General features: G+C 49.4%; 1 non-coding gene across 3 annotated transcripts in view; it reads left to right on the top strand.

Moving 5' to 3' along the window:
• LOC102152990 overlaps nucleotides 1-27,211 on the top strand; it is a 70,287-nt gene extending 43,076 nt beyond the window's left edge. The window contains exons 4-7 of one of the 3 annotated variants that reach the window (XR_005377724.1): nucleotides 20,040-20,619; nucleotides 22,443-22,612; nucleotides 23,097-23,243; nucleotides 26,856-27,211. This is a non-coding gene — a transcript (uncharacterized LOC102152990). Of the gene's footprint in view, nucleotides 1-20,039; nucleotides 20,620-22,442; nucleotides 22,613-23,096; nucleotides 23,254-26,855 lie in introns of all 3 variants that reach the window. The other 2 variants (XR_005377725.1, XR_005377723.1) reach the window with 2 other exon arrangements.
• The last annotated feature ends 647 nt before the right edge of the window (nucleotides 27,212-27,858 follow it).

Below are 27,858 nucleotides of genomic sequence, written 5' to 3'. Positions count from 1 at the left end.
AGGACACAAAATGCCCATCCAATTAAAAGGATAGATTTTACCAAATTTGCCGGAGGCCTCAGTTTTTATTCCTCTCCTGAAAACAGTATACTACTATGTTAAATTGCCCTTCCCAAGAGTGTGGAATCAGCAAAATAGATGGATGGCCCTGGGTAGGGGGTCCTGGAGACTGCATTTGGAGTGGCAGTAGTTAGCGGGGATGTTTGATTGCAATGGCATGTGTGGAGATGGTCACTCTGCAAATACAGACTTTATTCACTTTTTTCCTTCCCACACTTCCATAGGTAAGACACCTTTATTAGGTGATGTTGAAAGGAAACAGCCAAGAAATGCCCCAGTGAGGCCAGCATTGGTGATGATTCTCTGCTAATTGTATTTGGAAGGGTGTAAGTTGCTGCCTCAAGTAGATCTTTGTGTGTTGAGGGCTGAAAACGTCTCTTAAAACTGCTGCCACCTGGGCTGGGCACGTAAGGTTTTCAGTCCAGTGAACAAAGGGATTAAAAAAAAAAGTTCCCCAGAAAACTCTCAGCTTGTGAACTTGAAAACCTTAGACGAGGACTCCCATCTTGCTGGGGGCATCAGACTTTTAATACTTAAGCATTGATTTTAGTGACTGTCAACATATATTCCCCTTTTTATAATAATCGATACTAATTTTTATTAATGGGAGTGCTATATAGTTTCCCATTAGCATGAATTGGCTTTTTTTTTTTTTTTAAGTAAGGCAATTTAAAGAAAAAAAATGTTAAGAAATTGTGTGAAATACAGACAGAATGCCAGTGGGGGCTGGAAAGGTTGAAACTTGGAGAAACTGCTTTAATGGAAACCCCTCCTTCGAAGAAGCCTAAGACTTGGGTGGGTGGGGTGGGGGTAGAAGTGGGTCCTTGGGATTCTGGGCAGAGGGTGCTGGGGGCTCTGGAGGATGTGGCCCACACATTTGGAGGCCAGACAATCTGGGGAGGCCTGCCGCGTTTTTCACAAGAGTGACATCATATTTAGGACTAAAAAATGTGTTTCCTTCTTGATGTCACCAGACACTCATAGCAACTTTAAGTTCCAGGCAATGAAACATCACTTTACACAGGGAAACGAGCAATAGAGAGAAGCAGCCATTTGCCTGTGGTCATGGGGTGAGTAAATGGACTAGGATGACTTGGCCCTGATGTTGGGTTTGGGATTTGTGGGAGAATGTGTCAGGACTTGGACTTCTGAGACCAGGACACCCATGTTAAGGAGAACAACAGCCATTAGCATTTACTCAGCGCTTACCAGGTGCTGGTTCTCTCTGCTAAGCACCTTTGGCTATCTTGCTGAACACCTTACACTAACCCTATGTCAGGGGATCCATTGTGATCACCCAGAAAGTGTTGAGAAGGAGTTCATTGATTCATGGCTCCTGCTCTTGTAGAAACTTGAATTCTAAGAGAGGAGAGGGGAGACAAAGTAACCATGGAAGGCATAAATGAATGAGACAATTTCATACAATGATAAATGCCATGAAGAAAACCAACAGGCAGTGTGATATGGTCTCTGGAGGTAGGGAAGAGACTGCTCCGTGTGAGACCATCGGCGAAGGCTTCTCTGAGGAGGTGCCATTCAAGCTGCAGCCAGAATGTACTAGATTTGAACCTGGGCCATTTGAGAGCCCTGCTTATGATCCCAAACGTACCCCAACTTCTGTCTCATGTGGATCATAGAATGCTTCTTCCAAAGATGCTTTGCTCCCTTGTTAAACATTCCTGAAGTTGTGGCATATGGGTCTGAATGTCTGGGACCTAGGAATGGAGGGATGCTAGGATAGTGGAGCCTGAAGAGGTCTTACCCAAGGGACTGCCCCATCCAATTCCAGGGACTCAACCTATGTGGATTCATGCAACACTTGGAGGTCTCCCTAGGTGATTCCCCTGGCTGGAGGGGAAACCAAGTCCCAGAGAGGAGACGGGTCCAGCTAAGAGCCATGGCTTGTAGCTGTGCAGGTTGTGCTGGGCTCAGGGGTGCTGAGCTGGGAACTAAGAAGCTGCCAGGAACCCTGTGGAGGAGCTGCCTTACACCAGGAAGAAAGACTCCCTGTTTCTAACTCACACAAAGGAATACTATGGGCTGGTGGTAGCCCTGAGCCCAGTGGTGGTAGAAATTAGCGCCTGTGTCACTTACCCTTCCTCCAGCCTGCTTCCTGAGAGGGTAGAAGGGTAGAACATGCCATGATTTGAGGATGGCCGTGGCCCTCCTTGATTGCAGCAGGGAGTGGGAGGGGGGCTTTGCATGCTCATCACAGGCCTTATGGGGCAGCAGAGAGGAAGAGCTGGGGCTCCCTGGGGTGTGTGTGGAGCTGACAGACTGAGGAGTGGGCAGGGCCAGGGGCGGGGGTAGCCCAGAAGGGCCTTATCTCCTCTAGGCCAGTGTCAGCTCTGGTCCCCAGCCTGCAGCACATGCTGGGGCTGCCAGCCTGAGACTGGGGACTGCAGTGAATTTGCATTTATATTGGAGACTTCTGTTTCCTGGGCCTGGAGGGAGGAGGGTGGCCACTGTGGTCAGCTGAGTGAGATGCGAGAGAGGAGGGGCCTACAGCCCTGTCCTGTCGGGGTACAGGAAGTGGCCGGTGGGTTGGGCCTGCCTGGCCGAGGAACAGTGGCACAGAAGGTTCTCTGGGCACAAGGCCGGCCCTGACAGCCTGCTGGTCCACCCTCCCAGCCGCTTGCCAACATCAGCTGGGAGTTGGCTCTACCCCACGGACCTGGGAAAAAGGTCATTGGCCTGTGCCAGCAAGGGACCGGGCAGGGCGGAAGCACTCCTGTGAGTGTGTACAAGTGTGTGGCATCCCATCTTACCTTCTTCTCAACCCGTGGAGCTGTTTCAGCCAAGAAAACCAACAACGCTCAGAGGGGCTTATTGTGAGTCCAAGGTGAATGGGCTTGTGATCCAGGGCCCCCCCAAAAGCTCCTTACCAGCAATACTCAGCACACTCAGGTGTTCTGGGAGACAATCCCTGACTTGGGAGTGGGGAGGAGTTGACATCCCTCATCTGATTTTGGGAGAGACGAAGGAGGTCATCACAGACCCATGGCACTGTTAGGACTGGTTTTGTGATGGCTTAGGAATCCTGTTTCATTTTATGGTGAAGTCCGTGGTTGTGACTGGGTTGAGCCCGCGTTTCCCCTGCCTTTGGAGAGGAGCTTCTCCCTATGAGATCTCATAGTGGGGAAGGAATGGAAGCAAGGAGAGAAGGAAGGCGAAAGGAAATGAGGGCAGAAGGAGGGAAATATGAAAGAAAGGAATGGAAGAAGGGATAGAAGAAGGAAGAAATGGAAGCAGGGGTGGATGGAAATACAGAGAGAAGGGAGGGAACGGGGAGTAGTCACGAAGAGAAGAAAAGTCAAGGCCAGAGGGCGCCAGGGAGAGCCGTCTGGATCCCCTGCAGGTGTGCCGGTTGCCTTTACAGACCCAGAGCTGTTGGGAGTCCCCTCTGTGACCTTTCCTGGCTGTCGCCTCCAGTGGTGTTCCCCTCCCTGCCCTGCTGCTCCTCCCCTACAGCTGAGGCCTCCTGTCCTCCAGTAGCAGGCTGAGCTCTGGTCCAGGTGGGGGACCAGTGACGGCCTCGCTAGGGCACCAGGGAGCAGAGGTCAGGGCCCCATGTGATCCTGAGGCGCAGCTCCCATGACTCACTCCAGGCAGTGCTTTGCTGCCTCTGGAGGGGGGCTCTGCTTTGCTTTCGGGTTCTCTTTACTCCCTCCCTCCTCCATCCTTCCAGACGGAGGTCTTGGCCCTATTCCCCCAGCCTGTGACTGTGGGCTTACAGCTGACAAACCTCCTGGTCCTGGCTCTCCGTCCAGCAGTACAAGCCCTCCCTGTCTGTCACCAAACAGTCAGGACGGCCTGTTCCACCTGGCAGGCTGGCTGTTGCCCAGCTTCATCTTGGGAAGTGAGGACCAGCTCTGACAACACGCTGCCTGAGTTCAAATCCTGGTGGTGCCTCTTCCTAGCTGTGTGGCCTTGGGCAAGACCCTTTACCTCTCTGAGCCTCTGACTCCTCATCAATAAATGGACATAATGATAGGACCTAGCCCTTGGATTGCTTTGTGGATTATATACAATCAGGCATGGGAAGTGCTTGGCTCAGTGCCTGGCATCTAGTAAGCACCCAAGACATATTAGCTCTTATTATCCAAACTTTATCTTTCAGTGCTGGTTCTGGCTTACTGGGGCTATCAGGTTCTAGACACCTATCCTGGTGCCTCCTTCATTAACCCCTTTATGCCTAGCGTCACTTGATATGACTATTTCAACACAAAAATCAAACCCTGATGTTATTATATTACTTCTCCCAGTTACCGTTTACTGGATGCTTGTGATGAGCCAGGCATCGTGTAAGCCATTTTAAATTATGGTTGCAAATTCCTTGATATTCTTCTCATCAAGAAATGGGATCTATGTTCTTCCTATGATTGTTTCCAAGAACAAACTGTGGCAGAAGTGACACTGTATGACGTCTGAGGACAGGTTGGAAGTGGCCATGTCACTTCTGGTTGGGTCTCAGGGGACACTCACTCTTGGAACCCAGCCACCATGCTGTGAGGAAGCCCAGGACCCAAGGAGAGGCCACACAGACGTGTTCCGGCTGATAGCTTTAGCTGAACTAGTCTGGATTGCGAGACATGTAAGGGAAGACACCTCTAGATGATTCTGGCCGCCAAGCATCAACTGTCTCCGAGACACCGTAGAATAGGAGGAAAGCGTCTCCAGTGTGCTCTGTCTGAATCCCTGACCCCTAAGAGCCTGTGAGCGCAAGGGACTTGACTACGGACACTGTGTTTTGGGGTGGTTTGTTACACAGCAGTGAATAACTAGAACCGCCACCCTGACTCACTGAAGCTCCACAACAAAAGGAAGTAGCTGTTCTAATCATTTCCCTTTCATATATAAGGGAGTAAAGTCTGAAAATGCTTTAGCAGGTTGCCCGAAGTCACAGAGCTCCTAAGAGGCAGAGCTGGGATTTGTGTCTGTGGTCTGACTCGAAACTGTGCACTGAAGAATCGCCACATCCTGCAAACCCTGGTGGGCCAGAGAGGTGACCGGACATCATCTCCAGGGTCCTGGGGGGCCTGGGGAAGGCGCCGAGGTAGAATTTGTGAGATCAGGAGAGGACACTAAAAAGCCCCCTGGGGTGTCTTGGGGAGGGTGGGTAATAAGGAGCTGGAGGTAGCTTCTGTGGACAGAAATCCCACCCTGCCATTGTCTTTGTCCTTTCTGCCGTGCCTGTCAAAGCTGTGAGGACAGCAGCGGGATCCCTGGTCTCAGGCCCCTAGGAGCTCTGTACCTGTCAGAGCCATGTCCAGCTGGGGATGCCAGCCATATGGACTGAGCTGGGCTGTGCCCCAGTTGGGCTGAGCAGGGCAGCCTGGGCAGGGTCCTCTGCCCCATACATCTCAAGGTTGGCCACAGAGCTCCAAGATCATCTGTGCTAACGGGACGTGTTTGTTTTGGAGTTGGCCGTGAGTGGCAGAGAGCCCAAAAGAAGAGTGACTTACAGGAGACAAACACTGATTTCTTTTTCTTATGAACAGTCGAGAGGCAGGCTGACCAGGTGGCTCCTCAGTCCTCGGGGACCCAGGCTCCTTCTATCTTGTTGCTCCACCATCCTTAACACCTTGGTCCAAAATGGCTGCACATTCTCCAGCTACCAAGTCCAGATTCCAGCCAAAGGGAAGGAGGAAAAGGGAAAAAATGTTCCCTCCTCTCCTCAAAGATCTCTCCAGGAAATTGCATGTGGTGGTTTCCTTACCTCCTGTTGGCTGGAATGGAGCCACATAGCCACCCCTAACTGGGAGTCTCTCTTCTGGGTATCCATGTGCCCAGCTATATCTTGGGGTTCTAATACTAAGGGCAAGGGAGGTAGGGAGCATGGGGAACTACCAGCCATCCCTGGCAGCTGGAGGGAATGCTCTAAAACTCAGATCAGGTTATTTTATTTGCAGCTTAAAATCATTCTGTAGCTCCCTCTGCTTCCATGATCAAGGTTAAAGTCTCCATTAAGCTCCCAGGGCTGGCTGCCTGGTCTCACTCGGCCCATCTCCCCAGCCTCATCCTCCCTGATCCACCCCCAGCACTGAACTCAAACCATGCCCACCCCCACCCTCTCCCTGGGTCTCCCTTGTGCTGATTATTTGGGAAATCCAAATAAACAGTTAATAGGTCTGTGGCTCTAAAACCCCTACTCTGTGCCCGGTACATCCACACACGCTTTCTCATTTTAATCCTCACAACAGCCAAGGGGAGGCCAGCATTATCGGGAGCCTCCTTTACAGATAAAGAAACAGAGTGTGTGCTGGGTGGAGCCACATAGTGACCACTCTGCTGCATGGCCTGGCTGATGGGAAATGCCTTGCACAGGCATAGCACTTTACAGTTGGCACATCCCTTTCCCTTCCATTGTCTCATATAGTCCTCACAGCTACTGTGCCCCTTTTGCAAATGAAGAAAATGGAGGCTCAGAGAAGGACAGTGATTTCCTCAAGGTCACACAGCCACCTGCTAGCCATGCTTTGTTTAGAATCCAGGTTTGCCTGTATCTGCCCCATCTGCCTTCTCTAGGGAGTGAGTGAGGTGGGCCGCACCCAACCCTCCATAGTCCTGACGAAAGTGGCAGGGATTTTAAAGTCCAGCTTTCAGATGGGGAAACTGGAGTCCCTGGAGGAAGAACTTGCTCAGGGTCCTACACCCCATCAGTGACTTTCTAGGAAGGGATCTGAGTTTCCTGCCTCCCAGTGCAAAGACCTGGCACACTTTGCTCAATTCATGCCACAGAAATTTATTGAGCACCTACTGTGTACCAAGCACTGTGCTAGCTTCTGGAATCACAGCCATGAAGAAAACAGGCATAAATCCCTGTCTCCCGTGGAGCTGATGGTCTAGGGCAGGATGGGGGAAGGGGAGACCAACACTAACCAAAAAGATCAGTGGCAGCTACTGTTTTCCCTCTTTTTTTCCTTCCTTCAACAAATATTTATTGAGAACCATATTTCTGTAAGACAGAGCCAGTCCTGACTCTCCTGGAGCGAGAGTCTAGTGGTGGAGACTGGCACTACATGAGGCGGCACTTAAGGAAACAAAATAAATTCAGCTAATAACGGCTGGGAAGAAAACAAGGTTAAATGCCAGGGAGTGAGGGGCAGGGGAGGCAGTGGTGGTTAACTCTAGATGGGGTGATCAGGTAAGACCTCTCTGAGGAGGTGGCTCTTGAGCTGAGACCTGAAGAGTGTGAAGGGGCCAGGTAGAGGGAACAGGCCGCTGCCAAGATGCAGAGGTAGGACAGAGCTTGGGGGTGTGGGAGGGGCTGAGAGGAGGCCAGGGTGGTTGGAGCAGGGTGGGAGGGGGCATTTTAGAGGGAGAGGTTGGCAGGAGGGATGGCCGGGGTGCCATCGAGGAGCACTGTGTAGAGAGAGGGATGACTGGCCCCCTGTGGGGCACTGCTCAGGAAGGCCAGTCATCTCTGCATCTGGGGGTTTCCCAGCTGGATCCCAAGGGGTGGGGGCTGAGCACCTGCTGGCCTGGCACGCCTGCCTCCACAGAGATACAGCCCCCCAGCCCCCTGCAGTGGAGTCCCCCTCAGCGGTGCCTCCACCTGCACAGCCGGGCAGGGCATTGTGTGCTGGCTCTGATGGGCACACCTGGTGCTCTCACTGGCCTGCTGGCTGCCTTGATTTAGGGGCTCGTCCTGGCTGGTTCTGGAGCCTATTCCCTGAAGTCTACCAGCTGGTACTAGGCTGGCTGAAGAGGAGGAAGCAGGCTCTGGGGGTGGTGGCCAGGGAAGAAACTTTACCGCTCATCCTGGCAAGTCCATTGGACCAAGAGAGAAGTGTCCTGAGCATCTTTGAAATCCTGGACCTCCCTTCTCTGGCAAAGAACCTGGGGGCTCAGGCAAGGTTCAAATGCCAGTTTAGTTGCTATGCTTAGAAATGTTCTTTCCCTCTCTGGGCCTCAATTTCATCTGTATGACGGAAGAGTTGACCTGGCTAAACTCATCGTGTAAATTCCAGAGCCAGGCTATCTGACTGTTCACTCTCCCACCTTGTGACTGTTTGAACTTAGCTAAGTTACTCAGCCTTTTGGTGTCTCTTTTTACCTACCTATAAAATAGGGGTACAATAACAGTATGTACTTCAAGGGTTGTGTGTCAAGATAGAGTTATGAGTAGCTGCTGCTTGGAACAGGGCCTGCCACATGCTAAGTGCTATATATTTTAACTCTGATTGTTACTGCTATTCAAATCTTTGGAGAATGTTGTACTAGAAAGACTTGCTGGAAATAAGTAAGTCCGTTTGTTTGTAAACTTTTTGGTCTTTGTTTTTAACAGAGAAGCTCTGCATTGCTGAAGAGAAATTTTACTCAGAGCCCCAGCTGTTCCGAAGGGATGGAAGGGGGGGCACCCGCCCCACCTGCTCCACCGTCTCTGGGTCTGCAGACCCCAAGGGGGCTACTGGAGCATAATTTAAAAACCCTTGCTCAGTTTGTCTCCTTCGGCTCACAGTCAGGGAAACTGAGACTCAGACAGAGGCAGGGACTAGCCCAGGCCCCACAGGGAGTGAGTTGCCCAGCCTAGCTTAGAACTCAGATTTCCTGGTTTTCTCAATGCAAGACAAGGGGCAGGGGCGAGGAGAAAAGCGAGGACCAGAAGCTGCTTGGGGGACTGGGTGCATTGTGGCGTCAAGTCATTAACATGCAAATGACATGCAAATTGATGCAAAACAGCATGTTTTATGCTAATTTGCAGAGTCGAGAGCTTCGACATTTTTGGTAACAGGGCAGCAATCCTGGTCCCTGGGCATTGCCGAACACGCGTCCCTTTTTTCTTTCTTTCTTTCATTATTATGATTGGGGCCCATAAATCTTGGTTTGGTTGTAACCCTGCCTCTTCTTTCCTGCACGCCTGGCTCCTGTCACCCTCAAGGGTTCCCTCCCTCTCTTGATCCTGCCTGGGCCCAGAGACAGGCCTGGGCAGTGGGTCAGAGAACCAAGACTGAGAAGCCACCAGTCAGTGCCAGGTGGTGAACCCATCCTGGAAGCCACTTCTTGAGGAGTCTGAAGGGGCCAGGGGCTGCAGCAGCTGCTCCTCTGTGCCAACTGGTCTGTGGACATTCGGGACACAATGTCCAGGATCCCCAAACTGTCCCTAAATCCAGGTTTGGTTCTTCCCCTGAGCTCTCATGGCCACCATGTCTTCTGTGCCATTTCCATTTAGGGTTGGCCTGCCTCACAGGACGAGCCGCCTAGGGTGGGCAGGGTCTTCTCCTTTACTTATCAGAACACCCAGTACCGAGGCCACAGGTTTGGGATATGTTTGGAGTTTGGGGACTGAATAAATATGTGGAGATCTGACAGTGTACCTGGTGGTGAGCTTGCAGTCTCTGAAACCATGTAGCTTGAATTCAAATCCTGACACCGGTCCTTTTTGAGAAAATAGTAATACTCCTAGCTAACATTAATTGAGCAACCTACCACATTCCATGTGCTTTGCTTTGTGCTTGCTGTTTAATGCTTTCGCTGATAATAGTATCCTGTAAGGTGGGATACTATCGCTCCCTTTTTATGAAGGAGAGGTTACATGACTTGTCCAAAACTATGTGTCCAGGGAAATGACTAAAAAGGCATTTATATTTGCTAAGAATGAGTTCCTCACCAGGCAGTGGCTCTGAGCCACTTGTCAAAGCTGCTCTTACAAGGTACCATACCTCTACCTATGCTATCAGCCAACCTTTCAACAATGTTAGACTTTACCCAAGACCTGTGCTCCTGGAAAACAGTGATGGTTAAGAAATTCCTCTAACCTTTTGTTTTCTGAAATCCCACTACTCTTCTGTGTTCAGAGCAATGGTTTACCACAAGCAAACAGCTTCCTCATGTGATTCAGGTAAGACTTGTCCATCTTTCTCATGACTGTCCTTAAGACTCAGATGACTTCCTTGTTTGCCTGTGACCTTTCCTTTTTTACCTGAACCTCCTGTTAAAGACAAAGACCCTCCTCTTCCCATTCTTTATCTCATGGTTGATTAGTTGAGATTAGAGCTGTGTGTCCCATCTGAAAGGAGAAGCAAACATTTCCTGTTCAGCTGACCAAGGAGCCAGGTCTAAATTCCCCACCTGTATGTAACCTGTGTGCTCCTCCCGGCAGGTCTAAGGCAAATGTCCCCTGGCTGGACACCTTGATCCTGGGATCTCTGGTGCCCTCTGTACTGCAATAGCTTGGGTAAAACCATCCCCTCCCCTGCATTGTCTGCTGGTGTATTTTGTCTTTGACACTTTCCACGGTGACATTTTCCACCTAGGGCTCTGACCCTGTAAGGGTCCTGTGTGTGACCTTGGAGCAAGCACTTCCTTAGCGTCTCTGTGCCCCGGGCTCCTCCACTGCAAAACGGGATGCCCAGCTCACTAGCCCTACCTCCTCAGGTTGTGAGACCAAAGAAGATCACACCAGGAAGCGCTTGGCACGGTGCCCGGCACAGAGCGAGCGCTCCAGAAATGTCAACCATTGTGCGCTCAGGAGAGGGAACCGGACGGGGCCCGCGGGCGGAAGTGGGGGTCGAGAGCACGTCTGGAGACCTCCGCTCCCCTCCCGCGGTGGGGGGGGGGCGGTGTGTGCCCGGCTCTCCCCCTCCCCCGGCCGCCTGCCCCGATCGCAAGCTGGGGCGGGGGGCACACTCCTCACTCCTCCCTTCCTCGCCGCCAGCCTTTGATTGTGGCGAGCAGCGAGTCGCGGAGCAAATTAACTTTTTGCACACTTCATTATGCGCCGCCCCGCGTCCCCAGGGGCCGCGGCCCCGCCCCCGCCCCGCGCCGACAACTTGATTGGGCAATTAATCTTCGCGCCCCCCGCCCCCCCGCGCGGCCCCGGGCCTTTGTGCGCCTGCACGCGGGCCGCGGGTGCCCGCCCGGCCGCCCGGTCTGCTCGCGCTGATAAGGCGCCCCGCGCCGCCGGCCCCCGCCTTTGTCAGGGCTCCGGGAGGCCCGGCCGCCGCGCTGCCGTCTCGCACCCCGTCAGCGCGCCCCCGCCCCTTCGGCTCGGTCCATCTGTTTGAGCTGCACAATCCTCAGCGGCCGGGGGGCTGGGGGGAGGGGTCTCGCTCCTGGGCAGGGAGCCAGCACCCCCACTCCACCCGGCCGCCCCATGTGTGAGGAGTGACGCCCCCGAGCCCCCGACACACACACACACACACACACACACACGCACGCACGCGCTCGTGGGGCCGCCCAATTAAGCAGCGCGGTGATAATTAAGAAGGGGGCTGCGAAGCGCAGCGGCAGTCTGAGGAATGGGGGGGGGGCTCCCATCAGTGTCCAAAAAAAAGAGGGGACCCGCCACCCATCCTGTACCCCAGGTGTGTAACGCCTGGTTCTTAGCTTGAGGGTCTGCAGGCTTCCATGGCTAGAGTGGAAGTTTGGGGGGGGGGGGGAGAGTCCCTGGGAATTTGCCTGATAAATCGTGCCTCTTTGTGCAATTTCCTGGGGTTTTGCCAGCAGTTGACCCAGCCTCTGAAAAGGCAGCCTGATTCCGATAATGTTGAGAACCCCGGTCCTAAATGGGGAGTAAATCTGGGGCCCTTGTAGAGGCCCATGGCAAGGGGTTCAGAATGGGGGTTCAGAGAAATGCTCCCCACTCACTCCCTGAGTGTCAGGGAAGGACTCTGTGCCCTGGGGTGGTGGAGGTGATGGGCGGGGACCAGGTTGGCACAGCACTGCGCACACAGAGCGTGCTCACAAGTGTTGGTTCTTGGTATTTTCTGTGGTTTTCCCTGGATGGGCACAGGACCACAGTTGAAAACTGATGGGTGAAAGATGATGTTGGAAACAGGCCCTTGAGATTCATCACTCTCCTGGGCAGTGGAGTAGAGTGGTGCCTGGGCATGGGCTCAAAATGTGGGGTCTCTGCAGAGCTTGGGGCTAGGAGTGGAGGTGTGGGGGCAGGGAAGTGTCTGTGGTCCTTGGGAAGTGTCTGCACCAGCATGCCAGTGTGTATGCAGAGGATGCCCAGCCTTCACTAGTGCTCCCAGAGTCTGTGACCACAGGTTGGAAGAATCCCTGTGCATGGGGGCTGAAGAAGTGACTTCATCTGTGCAGTCCACCAGCAACATGGATGGAAAACTTGGTGTGGGCAGAGTCCACAGCTGCACCACTCGGTGAGGACAGCATGAGCAGAGCAGAAGCTGTTTGCTGTCCTCACCGACTCACAATCTGGTTTGGGAGATGGATAAACACATAAGTTGGGACGTTCAGTGGGTGACAAGCACTGTAGGTAGAAGCAAAGCAGAACAACTGATGATGTGTGCAGACTCTACTTGCTGGACACCCCCTACCGTGACCCCAGCAGTGAAGGCTCTTCTCCTCAGCCAAGAGCTCTACACCCTGTGCACTTTACCTCCTACTTCCTAGGACCCAGCTTGCCTAGCCAGTGTGGGGCCATGGGGCAGGGTTCCCTGGGATGATGGGCAGGCCTCTCCCTCTTATTCCTGTGGAGCTGGTAGTGGTGGCTCCCTCTGATAATGACAGCCTCCAGTCTTGCGTGACTGAAAGGCCTCACGGGCCCACTGTCCAGAAGGGGCCTCGTGAGCAGGAGCTGAATTAAAATGGAGAAATAAGAAATACAGCTTCCCTCTCCACCCCCACCCCCTCGCTCCCCTCATTCCCACAGCCCCTGAGGCCATGGGTGGATAGCTTCTCAGTCCCTCTGATGAGCTGACTCAGTTAGCTGGGTATACACCTCTGGATGAATACCATTAGGGGACACTCCAGAACCAGTGGAGGAATAATAGGAAAAAATGCTGTTTAACTCTGAACAACCCCCCTCTGAACCACACACTCCCCCCACCCTGCAGGTTTAGATCCCTCATCAACCCTCGTCCCAATTCTGATGTTCTGGCTCAAGACATTCCCCAATTTCTAACCTTGTAGACTTTTGATTTTCTGGACTATTGACATTCTATGGGTCTTACTCAGACATTCTGGAATTCTGTTACTATGTTCTAGAATTCTGGGCCTCGTATTGATCTTGTTGGGTTCTAACCATTGAAACCACAATAAAGACTACATGCAAATCACAGGGTGCCTGGGTGGCTCAGTCAGTTAAGCGTTGACTCTTGATTTCCACTCAGGTCATAATCTCTGGGTAGGGGATCAAGCCCTGTGTCTGCTTGAAATTCTCTCCCTATCCCTCCCCCCTGCCCCCCCCATTCACTAGCTCGCTCTAAAATAAATAAAATCCTTTAAAAAACAAGACCACATGCAAAGTCATATAATACTAGTCATAATAACAGCAGTTAACAGTCTTTTAATCATGTTTTTTTTTCAATCATGGTTTTATTAAACAGATTTTTTTTGAGAATCTTCTAAGTGTCAGACACTGTTCTAGGCATTCTACAAATAAATTAATTAAAATAAATATCTTATTAGGCGATGTGTGTGGGAGAGATGGGTAGGGAGGGAGAGGTTGCAATTAAAATTGATGGTCAAGGTAGGACACACTAAGAAGGTGACATTTGATTTTCTATTTGTTCTTTCAATTATTGAGATTTGAAATCTCAGTCTATAATTGTGGATTTATTCCTCCTTGCAAGTCAATCAGTTTTTGCTTCATGTATTTTGAATCTCTGCCATTAGGGACATAAACATTTAAAATGTTACATGCTTTTGATTAATTGATCTCTTATTCATGATAAAATGACCTTCTGTCTATCCCTGGTAAGACTCTTTGCTCTGAAATTACCTTTGTTTGATATTAAAGTAGCCACTCAATATTCTTTTTCTTTTTTAAGTATATATTTGAATCCTTTTAGGAGTTGGATCATTAAGAGTTCACTATGATTTAATGTTGGCCTTAGACTAGGTATTTGACGTGTGCTTTTCTTTGCCTGTGTGTATCTTTGGGTTTTTTTTTTTTTTTTCCCCATCCTTTTCCCCTTCCCTTACTGTTATGAGCTGAATTGTGTCCCCCCCCCCCAAATTCATATATTGAAGGCCTAACCCCCACTACCTCAGGACATTGACTATATTTTGTTGATAGGGCTTTTGCTATGGTAAATAAGTTAAAATGAGGCCTTTAGGATGGGTCCTAATCCAATCTGACTGGTATCCATACAAGAGGAAATTTGGGGGATGCCTGGGTGGCTCAGTCAGTTAAGCATCTGACTCTTGATTTTGGTTCAGGTCATGAAATCAAGGCTGATGGGATCCAGCCTATTTTGGGCTCTGTGCTGGATGTGGAGCCTGCTAATGATTTTCTCTCTCTTTCTCCTTCTGCCCCTCCCCTTCACAGGCTCTCTCTCTAATGCATACATACATACATAAATGTTAATAAGAAGAGGAAGGATGCCTGGGTGGCTCAGTGGTTGAGCGTTTGCCTTCGGCTCAGGTTGTGATCCTGGGGTCCTGGGATCAAGTCCTGCATCAGGCTCTTTGCAGGGAGCCTGCTTCTCCCTCTGCCTCTCTCTCTGTGTCTCTCATGAATGAATAGATAAAAATCTTAAAAAAAAAAGAAGAGGAAATTTGGACGCACAAATAGACACAAGGATGTGTGCAGAGGAAAGACCATATTAAGACACAGTGAGAAGGTGGCCATCTGCAAGCCAAAGAGACCCAAGAAGAAACAAACTTATTGATATTTTGATCTTGGGCTTCCAGCCTGCATAAATATGAGGAAATAAGTTTCTGTTGTTTAAGCCACTTAATGTTCTTTTGATTAGTGCTAGGATGATATTTTTTTTTTATCCTTGTACTTTTAACTTGTGTCTTTATTTATTTTTTTTAATTTTTATTTATTTATGATAGTCACAGAGAGAGAGAGAGAGGCAGAGACACAGGCAGAGGGAGAAGCAGGCTCCATGCACCGGGAGCCCGATGTGGGATTCGATCCCGGGTCTCCAGGATCGCGCCCTGGGCCAAAGGCAGGCGCCAAACCGCTGTGCCACCCAGGGATCCCCAACTTGTGTCTTTATATTTAAAGTAGTTATTTTGTTTTTTGTAGGTGACACATATTCGGGTCCTTTAAAAAAATCCAATCTGACAGTCTCTACTTTTTAACTGGGGATGTTTAGACCATTTGCATTTAATGTGATTATTGATATGGTTAGATTTAAGTCCATTTGTTTGCTCTCTATTTGTTTTCCATTTGTCCTATCTGCTGTTCGTTTCCTTTTTCTTATTTTTCTGCCTTATTTTTGATTAATTGAGCATTTTTTATTATTCCATTTTACCTCTTTTGTTGGTTTACTAGCTATAGTTCTTCATTTTGTTATTTCAGTGTTTAGGATTTATAGTATATACCTCTAACCAACCTTAGCCTATGGTCAAGTGATATTATACCACTTCATGTATAGTATAAGGACCATATAATAGTACATTTCCTTTTTCTCCTTTTTTTTTTTTTTTTCCTTTTTCTCCTGATTTTGGTTTTGTTGTCCTACATTTTACTTATGTAGATATTACAACTTCACAAAATATTATTGTTGTTTAAACAGTAAATTGTCTTCTAAAGACATTTAAATAATAAAAACATATATTTGCTCATGTAATTTTTTAAAAAGATTTTATTTATTTATTTATTTACTTATTTATTTATTTATGAGAGACACAGAGAGAGGCAGAGACACAGGCAGAAGGAGAAGCAGGCCCCTCACAGGGAGCTCGATGAGGGACTTCATCCCAGGATACCAGGATCATGCCCTGAGCCGAAGGCAGATGGTTAACCACTGAGCCACCCAGGCGCCCCTTACTCATGGAATTAGCATTTGTGGTGCTCTTTATTCATTTGTGTAGATCTGTACTTCCATCTGGTATCATTTTTCTTCTGTCTAAAGGATTTCATTTATCATTTCTTGTAGTGCAGATCTATTGGTGAAGAACTCTTTCAACTTTGTGTGTCTGAAAACATTTTCATTTCACTTTCATTTTAAAAAATATTTATTTAGTTATTTATTCATGAGAGACACAGAGAGAGAGAGAGAGAGAGAGAGGCAGAGACACAGACAGAGGGAGAAATAGGCTCCATCCAAGGAGCCGGATGCGGGACTCGATCCCAGGACTCCAGGATCACGCTCTGGGCTGAAGGCAGTACTAAACCGCTGAGCCACCCGGGCTGCCCTCACCTTCATTTTTGAAGGATATTTTAACTGGGTATAGAATTTTTGCTGACACATTTTTTTTCTTTCTTTGAATTAAAGGATTTGCTCTATTTTCTCCTCTAGCTCACATCCAACAAGAAATCTGCCATTATCCTGATCTTTATTTCTCTGTATTTAACAAATCTTTTTTCTTTGTTTTTCAAATATTTTCCTCTTTGTCACTGGTTTTGAGCAATTTGATCATGATGGATAATTTTCTGTCTTTTTTTTTAAATTATTTTTATTTTTTTATTTAAAGATTTTATTTATTTCAGAAGGAGGGAAAGAACAAAAGAGAGAGCGAGAGAGACAAAACGTAAGCAAGAGCACAAGAACAGGGGGAGGGAGAAGCAGATTCCTTGCTGAGCAGGGAGTCCAGTGTGGAATTTGATCCCAGGACCCTGGGATCATGACCTGACCTGAAGGCTTAACCAACTGAGCCATGCAGGTGCCCTTATTTCTGTCTCTTGTGCTTGCGGTTTATTGAACCTATTGGATCTGTAAGTTTATACCTTATATCAGATTTGGAACCTCTCAGCTATTCTTTTTCAGATATTTCCTTTGGGGACTTCAGTTACACATTAGGCTGCTTAAAAGTTGCTCCACAGCTCCTGATGCTCTTCTTTTTTATTTTTTATGATGATGATTATTTTTTTTTCAGATTTTATTTATTCATGAGAGATAGAGAGACAGAGACATAGGCAGAGTCAGGGACATAGGCAGATCCCAGGACTCTGGGATCAACCACTGAGCCACCCAGGCATCCCTATGATTATTATTTTTATCCTTCTCTGTGTTCCATTTTGGATAGTTTCTATTCGTTATGTCTTCAAATTCATTTTTTTCTTCTGCTGTGTTTAGTCAACCATTAATCCCAGCATTTTTTAAATATCAGACATTGTGGTTTTCGTTTCTAGAAATTCCATTCAGATCTTTTAGTGTCTTCCATATGTCTCCTTAACTTTTAAACATACAGAATATAGTTTTAATCATTCTTTTAATGTTCTTGTCTACTACTTCTGTGTCAGTTCTGGGCCAGTTTCCATTGATTCATTATTGTCCTCATTATGGGCCATGTTTTCTTGTTTCTTTGCATACCTGGTAATTTTTGTTTGGATGCCAAACACTATGAGTTTTACCTTTGTTGGATGCTGTATATTTTTATATTTCTATATCTTCTTGAGTTTTGCTCTGAGATTCAGTTAGGTTACCTGGAAACAGTTTGATGCTTTCAAGTCTTGCTTTTATGATTTGTTGGGTGGGTCCAGAGCAATGCTCTGCTGAAGGCTAATTCTTTACCAAGACCTTCCTGAATACTGTAACAAGTCCCCACGGGTTATAATTTTTTTCTATTTGGCTCTATTTTTGGTCCTATGTAACTGCTGGACACTGTTCTCTAGTCTTCTCCCATGTTTTTTTCCCCAAATCAGAGTAATTTTACTGGACAAAAGCACCAACCAGTGCTCAGCCTAATACTCCAGGGGGTCTTTCTGCAGATCCATGGAATCATCAGATTTGTCTGCTCTAATACTGTGTCCTGCAAATTCATTCTCTTTGGTCTTCCTGGACTCTCAGATGAATTTCTTTAACTCAGGGAATCTTCTGGGTTTCACCTAGGTTCCCCTTTCCTGCACTGGGATCTGGAAACTCCTCCCAGGCAGTACACTGAGGCCATCATAGGCCTTACCTTGTTTGCTTCCCATCTGTGAGAGATCATTATCCTTTATTGCTTGATGCCCAGTGTCTTGAAAACTATCATTTTATATATTTTTCCTAGTTTATTTGTTTATTTCAAGTGGGAGAGTAAATCCAATCCCTGATACTCCATCTTGGGCAGGAGCAGATGTTGAAAGGGAACATTCGAACACAAACTTGAAGGAAGTGATGGAATGAACCATGACAATATGGGGGCTGGGGGAGGAAGAAGATTCTAGGCAGTGGGAACAGCAAGTACAACAACTCTGTAAATATGTGCCTGAGAATGTTTGAAGAACAGAAAGAAGCCAGTATAGATGGATCAGGGGATGTTGGGGGTGGGGGCAAGAGAGAGACAAGTGACAGCTTTTGTAGGATCTTACAGGCCATGGTAAGAACTTTGGTTTTTATACCAAATGAAATGGGAGCTATGGGAAGGCTTTGAAAAGAGAGGAAACATTTTTTTGACTTATATTTTACAGGATGTCTGAGTTGATTGAAGTAACTGAATCAATTGAGAGATGCCATAATGAAAGCTTGAGACAGCTGGGAACTGATGCACTAAACCAGGCAACAGATGATGGTGACTCGCATATAACATTAAGGGAGTTAGTAACTAGGAGGGGGCTTGAGGGAGGCTCATGGGGTGCTCTTATGCTTCTTGATCTACTTGGAGGTTACATCATGTGCTCACTGTGTGAATATTCATAATCTGGATGTACATGTCCAGTTGTGGTCTCATCTACCTGAATATAATACCTCAATTTAAAAAATAAAATAGATATGGGGTATCCGGGTGGCTCAATCGGTTAAGCAACTTACTTTTGATTATGGACCAGGTCATGATCTCAGGGTCTTGAGAAAGAGCCCCATGTGGGGCTCCATGCTCAGCAGGGAGTCTGCTTGAGATTATCTCTCTTCCTCTCCCTCTGCCCCTCGCCCACTTGCACATTTTCTCTCTCTCTCTCTCTCATAGATAGATAGATAGATAGATAGATAGATAGATAGATAGATAGATAGATTCTTAAAAAAGTAGATGGGGTGCCTGGGTGGCTCAGTTGGTTGAGTGTCTAACTCTTGATCTTGGCTCAGGTCTTGATCTCATGGTTGTGAGTTCGAGTCCCCATTGGGCTCTCTGCTGGTTGTGGAGCCAACATAAGAAAATGATAAAATATAAATAGAAAGATAAAATAGAGAGATAAATAGGGTGGCATGGATCAGGCTGTTATCAGTGGAGGTGGGAAGAAGTGAGTAGATTCTAAACCTCTTTTTATAGGGCAGCCCGGGTGGCTCAGCGGTTTAGCACTGCCTTCAGTCCAGGGCCTGATCCTGGAGACCCAGGATCGAGTCCCACACCAGGCTCCCTCTATGGAGCCTGCTTCTCCCTCTGCCTGTGTCTCTGCCTCTCTCTCTCTCTCATTGTGTCCCTCATAAATAAATAAAAATCTTTAAAAAAATAAAAAATAAACCTCTTTTATAGGTAGATCCAATAAGATTTGAGGATAAATCAAATGTTAGATGTGAGGGAAAGGAAAGGGTCCAGGATAGTGCCATGGGAGGGTTTGAGCACTTTTTTTTTTTTTTTTTTTTTTTTTTTACCAGTGTATTTTGCGTGATGGATTGTGGCTGCCTTTGCCTCCATGAGGTTAGAGTCTCCCTGAGGGTGAAACTAACAATGAAAAAAAAATCAAAGTCAGGGGTTGCCTGGGTGGCTCAGTTGGTTGAACATCTGATTCTTGATCTAAGCTCAGGCCTTGATCTCAGGGTCATGAGTTCAAACACCATGTTGGGCTCACACTGGGCATGGAACCTACTTAAAAACAAACAAACAAACAAATGAATAAATAAATAAATAATAAATCAAAGTCAAGGGGCACTGGGATGACTCAGTCAGTTAAATGTCTGACTCTTGGTTTCAGCTCAGGTCATGATCCCAGGGTGATGGGATTGAGCTCCATGTCTGGCTCTGCACTCAGAGGGGAGTCTGCTTGAGAGTCTCTCTCTCCCTCTGCCCTTCCCCCTGCTCATGCATGCTCTCTCTAAAATAGGTAAGTTAAAAAAAAGAAATCAAAGTCAAGATGGAGAGAAAGACAGGGTCCTCACAGTAACATGTCAGCACCAGGATCCAGCCATACCTGAAGCCAGTGCCCTAGCCTTCTCAGTTATATAAAACAATAATTTCTATTTTTTTTCTTCTTTCAGTTTTGACTGAAGAATCCAGATTGATATGACTTCCTTGCATGCTTTCCTCTATGTACACCATTCCAGGGACCCTTTATAGAAACCATTTCCTGTCCTTTTCAACACTTTCTTTCCTCTGTACCTTTGCTCCTGTGGGACTCCCTTTCTAGAATGCCCTTCTTTCCTTGCCTCCTGCCCTCACATCAAAATAGTCCTCCTGTTCAAATCCATCCTGACTTCATCAACTGAAAGTGGAACCGGCAGGGCCTTAGACACCAATCCTCCACCGTTGTGTGGATGGGAATACTGAAGTCATTCTGTGAGACATGGGCAGATTTGTGGCCAGGACTCCAGTGTCCTGATTCCCTCAGGGGCATTCTACAATCCTGCTTGTTCAGCCTTTTCTGTCCTTACCCTCACTCAGGGCTGAATAGACCTCTTCTTGACACTTACGTTCTCTCTCACACTGCTGGCCTTTGCACATGCCTCTTCTTCAGCTTGAGTTGCCTCACTCCTTCCTATCCTCCTGGCAAAGTTCCTGCTTGAACTTGGAGACTCTACTCAAGGATCAGACTTCTGGAAGTCTTCCCTTATTCCCAGGGTAGGTCAGTGTCCTGCCAGGTGCCCCCACGGCCACCTCTGGTACCCTCATAAGCCCGTTCATCCCTCTGTATCATGGGTGTGTTTTGGGCAAGGCAACTGCTGTGGTTGTTCTGGCAAAGAAAGTTCCCAGTCAGCATTTGTTAATTGGCAAACATGGACGAGAAAGGACATTTTCTGAGGCAGGGGTCCGGCCACCACCTCTTTCTAGCTCTGTGGTCATGGGCAAGTCATTTCCTCTCCTTGAGCCTCAGATTTTTCAGCTGTGAAAAGGACGGGACATCATAGTATTTAAAACCTCAAGCAGCTGGAATTTGAATCCTGGCTGTGTGACCTTAGGCAGATTACTTAAGCTCCCTGGCCTCAGTTTCCTCATTTGCAAAATCAGGATAATCAATGCACCCATCTTGTAAGGTATTTGTGAGCATTAAATTAGTGAGTATCAAGCTCTTCGAACTATATTGACATATCATAGAAGAATCTCCAGATGATAACCGTTGAGCAACAGAAACCCGTGCCTTCCTGAGAGGAGAAAAGAGTCACAACTCATGAAGTGCTGTATGAATGGATTGTGCTCTCACTTAGTAAGCTGCCTGGGAAAGGCTCTGACACTAACTAGGAAAACACATGTCCTTGGAGAAATCATGCCACCTCTTTGGGCCTCAATTTTCCCATCTATAGAAAGGACGGGTGAGTTTAGGACAGTTAGGGGTTAGAGGCTTAGCCTATCTGAGGCTCATGACCAAAGCTGTGGATAAGTGCATATATGTCATGGGATCCTGGTGAGGGTTCCATGGGACAGTGTCTGCAGAGAATGTTGCCAGCCAGGCCTGCCACATAGTGAGTGTTCAATAAATGTGCCTATCCTTTGTGCCACTGTTATTCTGGCCCTCGCATTCTGGGGTTCCTGGAGGCAGCGCTGGACAGGGGATATGCCAGGTACCCACAAAGGAAGGTACTGGCACATCACCCCACTGCCAGTTTAGTAAAGCGAAGGCAACTGAGTGAAGTGTCTGCCTGTCTCCAAGCTGTATCTGATGAGCTGTGGCATCAGGGAGAAAGACAAGGATCGTGCCCACTAGAGAAAGAACAGGATACCACTGTGCCACAGGGATGGGCTGGCGCTCCTAAAAAGGCCCCAGGGCCAACAATATCCCTGTCACATATGACCACCTCACTATTGTCACCTGCTACCTGCTGGGGCATGAGGTGACAAGAGAGAGCAAGGTCCAGATCCTGGCTGCTCCCCCTTCTTGCTGCGTGACCTCGGGCAAACCTCTGTATCTCTCCATCCTCCATCTCCTCACTTGTCACATGGTGAGGCTTTAAGCACCTTAGCTTGGAGAGTATGGCTTCAGATCTGGGAGTGGTGACGGCTGGCTTAGGCTGGGGCCAGGAGGCCAATAGCACAAACCATCCCTGGACCTTTTTCACCAGGGTTAAGTGAGAGGCAGTTGGGAGCACAGAGGCCTCCCTGTAGGTCCAGAGGTGGAGCACAGACGGGCTGGCAGAAGCCCAGGGCTCATCTTGGAATGGAGACAGATTGGCAGACAAAGGGGAGGCAGGCGGGCTGGGCTGGGGTGCCCCTGGGGAGGAAAGGGAGAGGGAGGGTGTGGAGCAGGAGGGAGGAAGGCACGGCTGCGTGCAGCCTCACAAGCCCAGGGCCTGTGAAGTCTCCAGCTGGAGATTGGGACTGGACCCTTCCCCTGAATGGGGTGGGGAGGAGCCCCGTTGGTTCACTCCTCTGGATTTGGGGGATAAATGAGGGAGGAACCCTGGGGGAGAGACGGAGATAAAGCATTCTCCCCTTCCCACAAAACACAGCCTCGCCCTGGCCACGCCGCTACTGTGACACTGTGACATCTCCACAATCCCTCCCCTGCACGGCCATCAGGGCTTGACATTCTCACACGAACATGCTGTCGAGTTCCCAGGAGATGCTTCTACCCTGCCTCTGGGTTGCACTTGGAGAGCTGCCGCCTATGGTGTTCTGGGTCAGTTTGGGTCCCTCTGGTTCGGGTGGCCCCTGGTGCATACACTGAGATGGAGCTAGCAGGGTCAGAGGCTTACTGGGGCCAGGTGCCTGTGGAAGACGGCAGGGGAGAGCTTCAGCTGCTGTGCAGGGCTGGCAATGCCACCCAGCAGGGGGCTCTGGAGAAGAGTCCACCCCTTATCAGAGCCTGACATTAGACGGCAAGGATCAGGCCCTGGCTCCTGTGCTGGCTCGGACACTGGCTGGGATTGCCTGGGAAAACCGTGGCCCCTGGCTCAAAAGCTGAGAGGGATCCTGGAGGCTGTCAGCTGACTGCTGACCCTGTACTCGAAGGACACATTCTTTCTTGGAAGGAGACCAAAGGCCCCTTCTGTGGCTGCCACAGGCCTTTGCAGTGTGCCAGACTCTGGGCGGAGCATTTACCTAGATAAATGCCATTTTAGAACCAACCTGAGAACTCAAAGAGAGCTGTCTCCATTTCATAGATAGGAAAAGTGAGGCGCTGGAAGAGTAAGTGATCTACGCAATAGCAGAGCCAATATTCAAACCCCTCTCCTGCCATAGTGTTCATCCCTTGCAACTACCCTGGAAGGTGAAGCACATTAGCCTCTTCTACAACTGAGGAATCTCAGGTATGGAGAGGTCAGTGACTTCCTGGATCATGCAAGTGAAGTAAGTGGGGGCTCTGGGATTTAAACCTTGCTCTGACCCATCTCTTCTAATTTCAAGGTGCCATCTGTTGAATGTTTCCGGAGGTGGGTATAATAGCAGAATCTTGGGGCTGGAAGGAGCCCCCCTAACAATCTGCCAGTGGGGCTAGTGAGGTCTAACCATGCCTCAAATGCCTCTCTGAGCCCTGAGGGGCTCCCTGGTGTGTGTGGGTCATAGCCACCCATCATTCATGCATTCAGCACGCAGTGATGGGCACCTGTGGGTCCACCTGCTAACTCAGGGCACTTGTGGTCAGTGGGGAGACAGACAAGGTACAAGGGGTCTACATAGACCTAGGGGCAGCACTGGGGATTGGGTGAGGTGCTGGTACATCTAGGGGTGCATTTGGGGAGGCTTCCAGGAGGAGATAGCCTGAGAGGAGAGGAAGTGAGAAGGGCATTCAAGGCAGAGGAAGGAGTAGAAGCAAAGGCTTGCAGGTGGGAGAATTCATATTGCTGTTAGGGAGCTGATGGGGAATCAGCACCGGAGTGCTGAGATCGTAGGGGAAGGTATGGCCAGGAATGAGGTGGAAAGTGGATATCTGGCCTGGCCAGTGTGGTCAAGCACTGGATTTGAAACACGATCCCAACTCTGTGCAGGGCAGGGCCACTGTCTGTGGGAGAGCTGTCACCTCCAGGGCTCTGACTTTCCCAGAATTCCCTCTCGATTCTCTGACTCCTCTGTGGCTTCCACCCCCTGCAAGGGCCCCCACAATATCTTCTGATTTTCAGGCCCTTGTTGACCTGTGTAACAAGTAGGGTTTTGTGCAGATGGCAGAGTGTGACTTCCAAGGCTAGGTCATGAAACATCTCACAGCTTCTGTCTTGGTCTCGGGTTCAACCACGCTGGGGAAGCTAACTGCCATGCTGGGAAGTCACTCAAGCAGCCCATGGAAAGGCTTGTAAGGCAAGGAACTGAAGTCTCCCCTCCTACTGTGGCTGACTTGCTGGTCCTATGAATGAGCCATTTTGGAAGCAGATCCTGCAGCCCAGTCAAACCTTCAGATGAGTGCAGCCCCAGAACCAGCCAGCCAGACAGGCCTCAAATCCCTGACCCAGAGAAATCATGAGACCTACTAAATGATTCTTGTTATGAGTCACTGAGTTTTTGGGTGATTTGTACTGCAGTATCAGATAAGGAGGGCCTCTCCACATCCTTCCTTGGCTCTGTCTGTTTTGCTCTGCCTTCTGCAACTTGTTCATTCGTTTGATCACAAATATTTATTGGACATCTGCTGTGTGCCAGGTGATGGGGATAAACAGGTTACAACAACACATCAGGCCCCCTCCCTCAGAGTCCCAAGATTCAGACCCCCTGGTTCTGTGATTTTCTAAAAATGGTCCATTAAGTCACCATTTGACTGTTTGATCTGAATGTCTCAGAGTGACCTTTGGGGAGACCTAACCTCTTTTGAGAGCCTGATGAAAACCAAAGTCTCTCCTCTAGAAAAGTTCAGATACACACAGAATTAAATTGGGGCACAATTGAGAGGGATCCCAGGCTATCCCAAACCGGACTTTAGGCCCCCAGAGTCCGAAGACCCCAACTGGCCCCCAGGGACATGTAGCACCCCAAGGAGGAATCAGCAGTGCCTCAGCCTCTAAGCTGCTGTTTGCTTCAGCAGGTCATGTAGCCTGTGTGGAGGGCCTGGTGGAGGCTGAGCCCTGGGCCTGGGCTCTCCCCTCCTCTCCCCTGTGCTCTCCGCAGGCTGTCCCTGCAGGAGGGTGGTGGGCCTCAGGCAGCCATGCCTGGGAAACATGTTTAAGAGGAAGAGCAAGAGAGCCCTTTGGTTGTGTGCAGGCCCACTGCCTGCTGCCAAAGCTGAGGCCTCAGCCTCGTGATGGAGCACAGACGCTAGAGGGTAGGAGTCTAAGGATACAGCCTCAGGGTAGCAGCTGAACCAGCGCCCCTCTCAGGGAAGCCACTGTTTCCTGAGGACCCACCTGCCCTGATGTGGGGATCAGGACTGCCCAGTGAGTGATTCAGGAAGCAGAGTAGGCAGCTTGGGGGGAGGGTGTGGGGAGGGTGGGTGGAAGGCGGCCCCCTCTCCCTCCTGAGTGCTTACCTCTCCCTCCTCCTTAATTCTTACCACCATGCCTTTCTTCCCATGTCTGCTTTCTTTCCTTCTGTTTCTCTTTTTTTCCTTCCTCTCCTTTTTCTCCTTCTCTTGCCTTTTTCCTTCTTTTTTTTTTTTTTTAAAGATTTTATTTATTTATTCATGAGAGACACAGAGAGAGAGAGAGGCAGAGACAGAGGCAGAGAGAGAGAAACAGGCTCCGTGCAGGGAGGCCGATGTGGGACTCGATCCCGGGACTCCAGGATCATGCCCTAGGCCAAAGGGAGGTGCTCAACCACTGAGCCACCCAGGTGTCCTGCCTTTTTCCTTCTTTACCCTTCTTCCCCTCCTCTTCATCTTCATGATGATTAAGAGCATGGGTTCTGGCTGCCCTGGGTTCGAATCTCGGCTCTGCCACCTACTAGCTGTGTGATCTTGGGCAAGTTACATAACCTCTCTGTGCTTTGGTTTCCTGGGCTGTAAAATGGAACACTAACAGTATTTGTCTTGGAGGTTTCTCTGAGGAGTTACTTAGACCAGGGCCGTGCCCTGTGCTAGGTGAGGGTCAGCAGCTCTTCCCTCCTTCCTTTTCTTTTCCTTACTGTCTGTGCTGTCTCCCGCCCATCCTCCTTCTCTCCAGGCTCTGCCCCGGTACTCACCGCTCCTCCACCAGGCATCTTGGGCTCTTGCCCCCACCCTCCCTGCTGCCCCATCCTTTCACTGTACAGAGAGGAGGGGGCCCAGGCTTGGGGCCAGGCTGCCCCAGGAGCAGTTGCAGGGCCAGGTGGTTGGAGCTCTTCCCCGGGCCCCGCCCACCACTAGTGCGAGGAGCTGCCTTTGTGCCACCAAGTGACAGCCTCTCTTGGTGCATTTGGCAGAACCATGCATCTGGCCCGGGTACAGCTGAAATGCTCAGCCTGGCAGCAGCGGCCTCGGGAGGCAGGGTGCTCTGGGGTCCCCTTGTCATCCAGCGACATGGCCCTGCACGAAGGGTGTCCCCAGCCCACTGTGGCCCCTGAAGCCCAGCGTGTTACCCCCCACGCGGCAGGGGTGCGGTCAGTGGGCAGGCATGGTTAGCAATATCAGCTATCCTGAGTCCTTGCTTTGTTCCAGTCCTTATTGTGAGTGTAAATTCCTTGCATCTTTATAGCTGCGGATGTGTATCATCCACCATTTTAGAGAGGAGCAGATTGAGTCTCAGAAAAGTGGAGGAAATTGCTCAAGGTTGGCCGAGGGGATGAAAGGACGAGTGCAGGAAGGAAGGCATTCTACTGAGGAGGAAACAGATGAGTCCTGGTCCACAGACGTGGATCCAGGAATCCTCCAGTACCTCTCAGCCATCAGGCCTGTGGGACTGGTGCTCAGCTGTGGGGACTCCCTCCTCCTGAGGGAGGAGCTTAGGAAGAGCAGCAGGCACGGTGCTCAGCCGGTGTCTTGGATTTCACAGTTCTTTGAGAGTATTGTCCTTATTTTCCAGGTGAGAAGCCCGAGGCCCAGAGAAGGCAAAGACCCTGCCTGAAGTCACACAGCCAGTACATGTGACTCTGAAGGCCCACTTTCTGTCTTCCAAGGTAGAGGCCTGGAGTGAGAGGGCAAAGGCAGGAGCATGCCTTCTACCACCCTTCCATTCTGTTTCTGCTGGCAAGGCTAGACCCTGGTGCCCCTCTGCCCACCATTTGCTGAAAGGCACAGGCATCTTCACTTCGTGCTGGAAACCAGGCCTGCCAAGGATCACTGTGCTCACCTTTTTTCCTTCCCTTGGCTTCTCTTTCCTCCTTCCTACCTGCCTGTCTACCTGACTTTTAAGTAAGATATAAAACAAAATAAAGTACCTGGAGCACATACATCTAATGTGTGCAGTTCAATGAATTTTTATGCAAGGACACACCTGTGTGACTACCATCCAGATGAAGATAAAGAACATTGCCAGGCACCAGCACACTCCCTCCTGCCCATCCCCCAGATAATCACCATCCTCATTTTTTTTTTAATTGAAGTAGAATTGACACACAATGTTACTGCTCTGCACTATTCTGATTTTTATCACCATAAACTTTGCTTGTTCTCAAAATCCATATAAGTGTAATCTAATCTTACTCATCATGTCCATTGGACAGATGAGTAAAGTATAAACCAGAGAGGGGAGGTTGACTTGTTGGCATCTCAGAGCCCAGCGCCTTTGCACTTGACTTTAAGCAGAGAGATATGGGTGGTGGGCACTTGCTGGTGTCCCCCAGCATGCTTGTGCTTTGTTTGTCTAATCAGAGGAAGTACAGCTCCTAGCTCCTTGTTGACAGGATGGCTAGGTGCCTGATTGCTCATCCAGAGGGTCTCACAGGCATCCTGGGGTTTTTGCAATCCAGAAACCTTGAGGTGGGTTGGCTCCCTTTAGGAGCTCAGGGAGACGCTCACTGTCTCTACTGGATTGAAGAACGCCCCCCCCCCCCCCGCCCATTCATGTCCACCCAAAATGCCAGAAT

Source organism: Canis lupus, chromosome 24, assembly GCF_011100685.1.
Source record: "Canis lupus familiaris isolate Mischka breed German Shepherd chromosome 24, alternate assembly UU_Cfam_GSD_1.0, whole genome shotgun sequence".
NCBI classification, from domain to species: domain Eukaryota; kingdom Metazoa; phylum Chordata; class Mammalia; order Carnivora; family Canidae; genus Canis; species Canis lupus.
The sequence above is the reverse complement of the archived record's forward strand: the minus strand, read 5'-3'. Positions and strand labels throughout refer to the sequence as shown.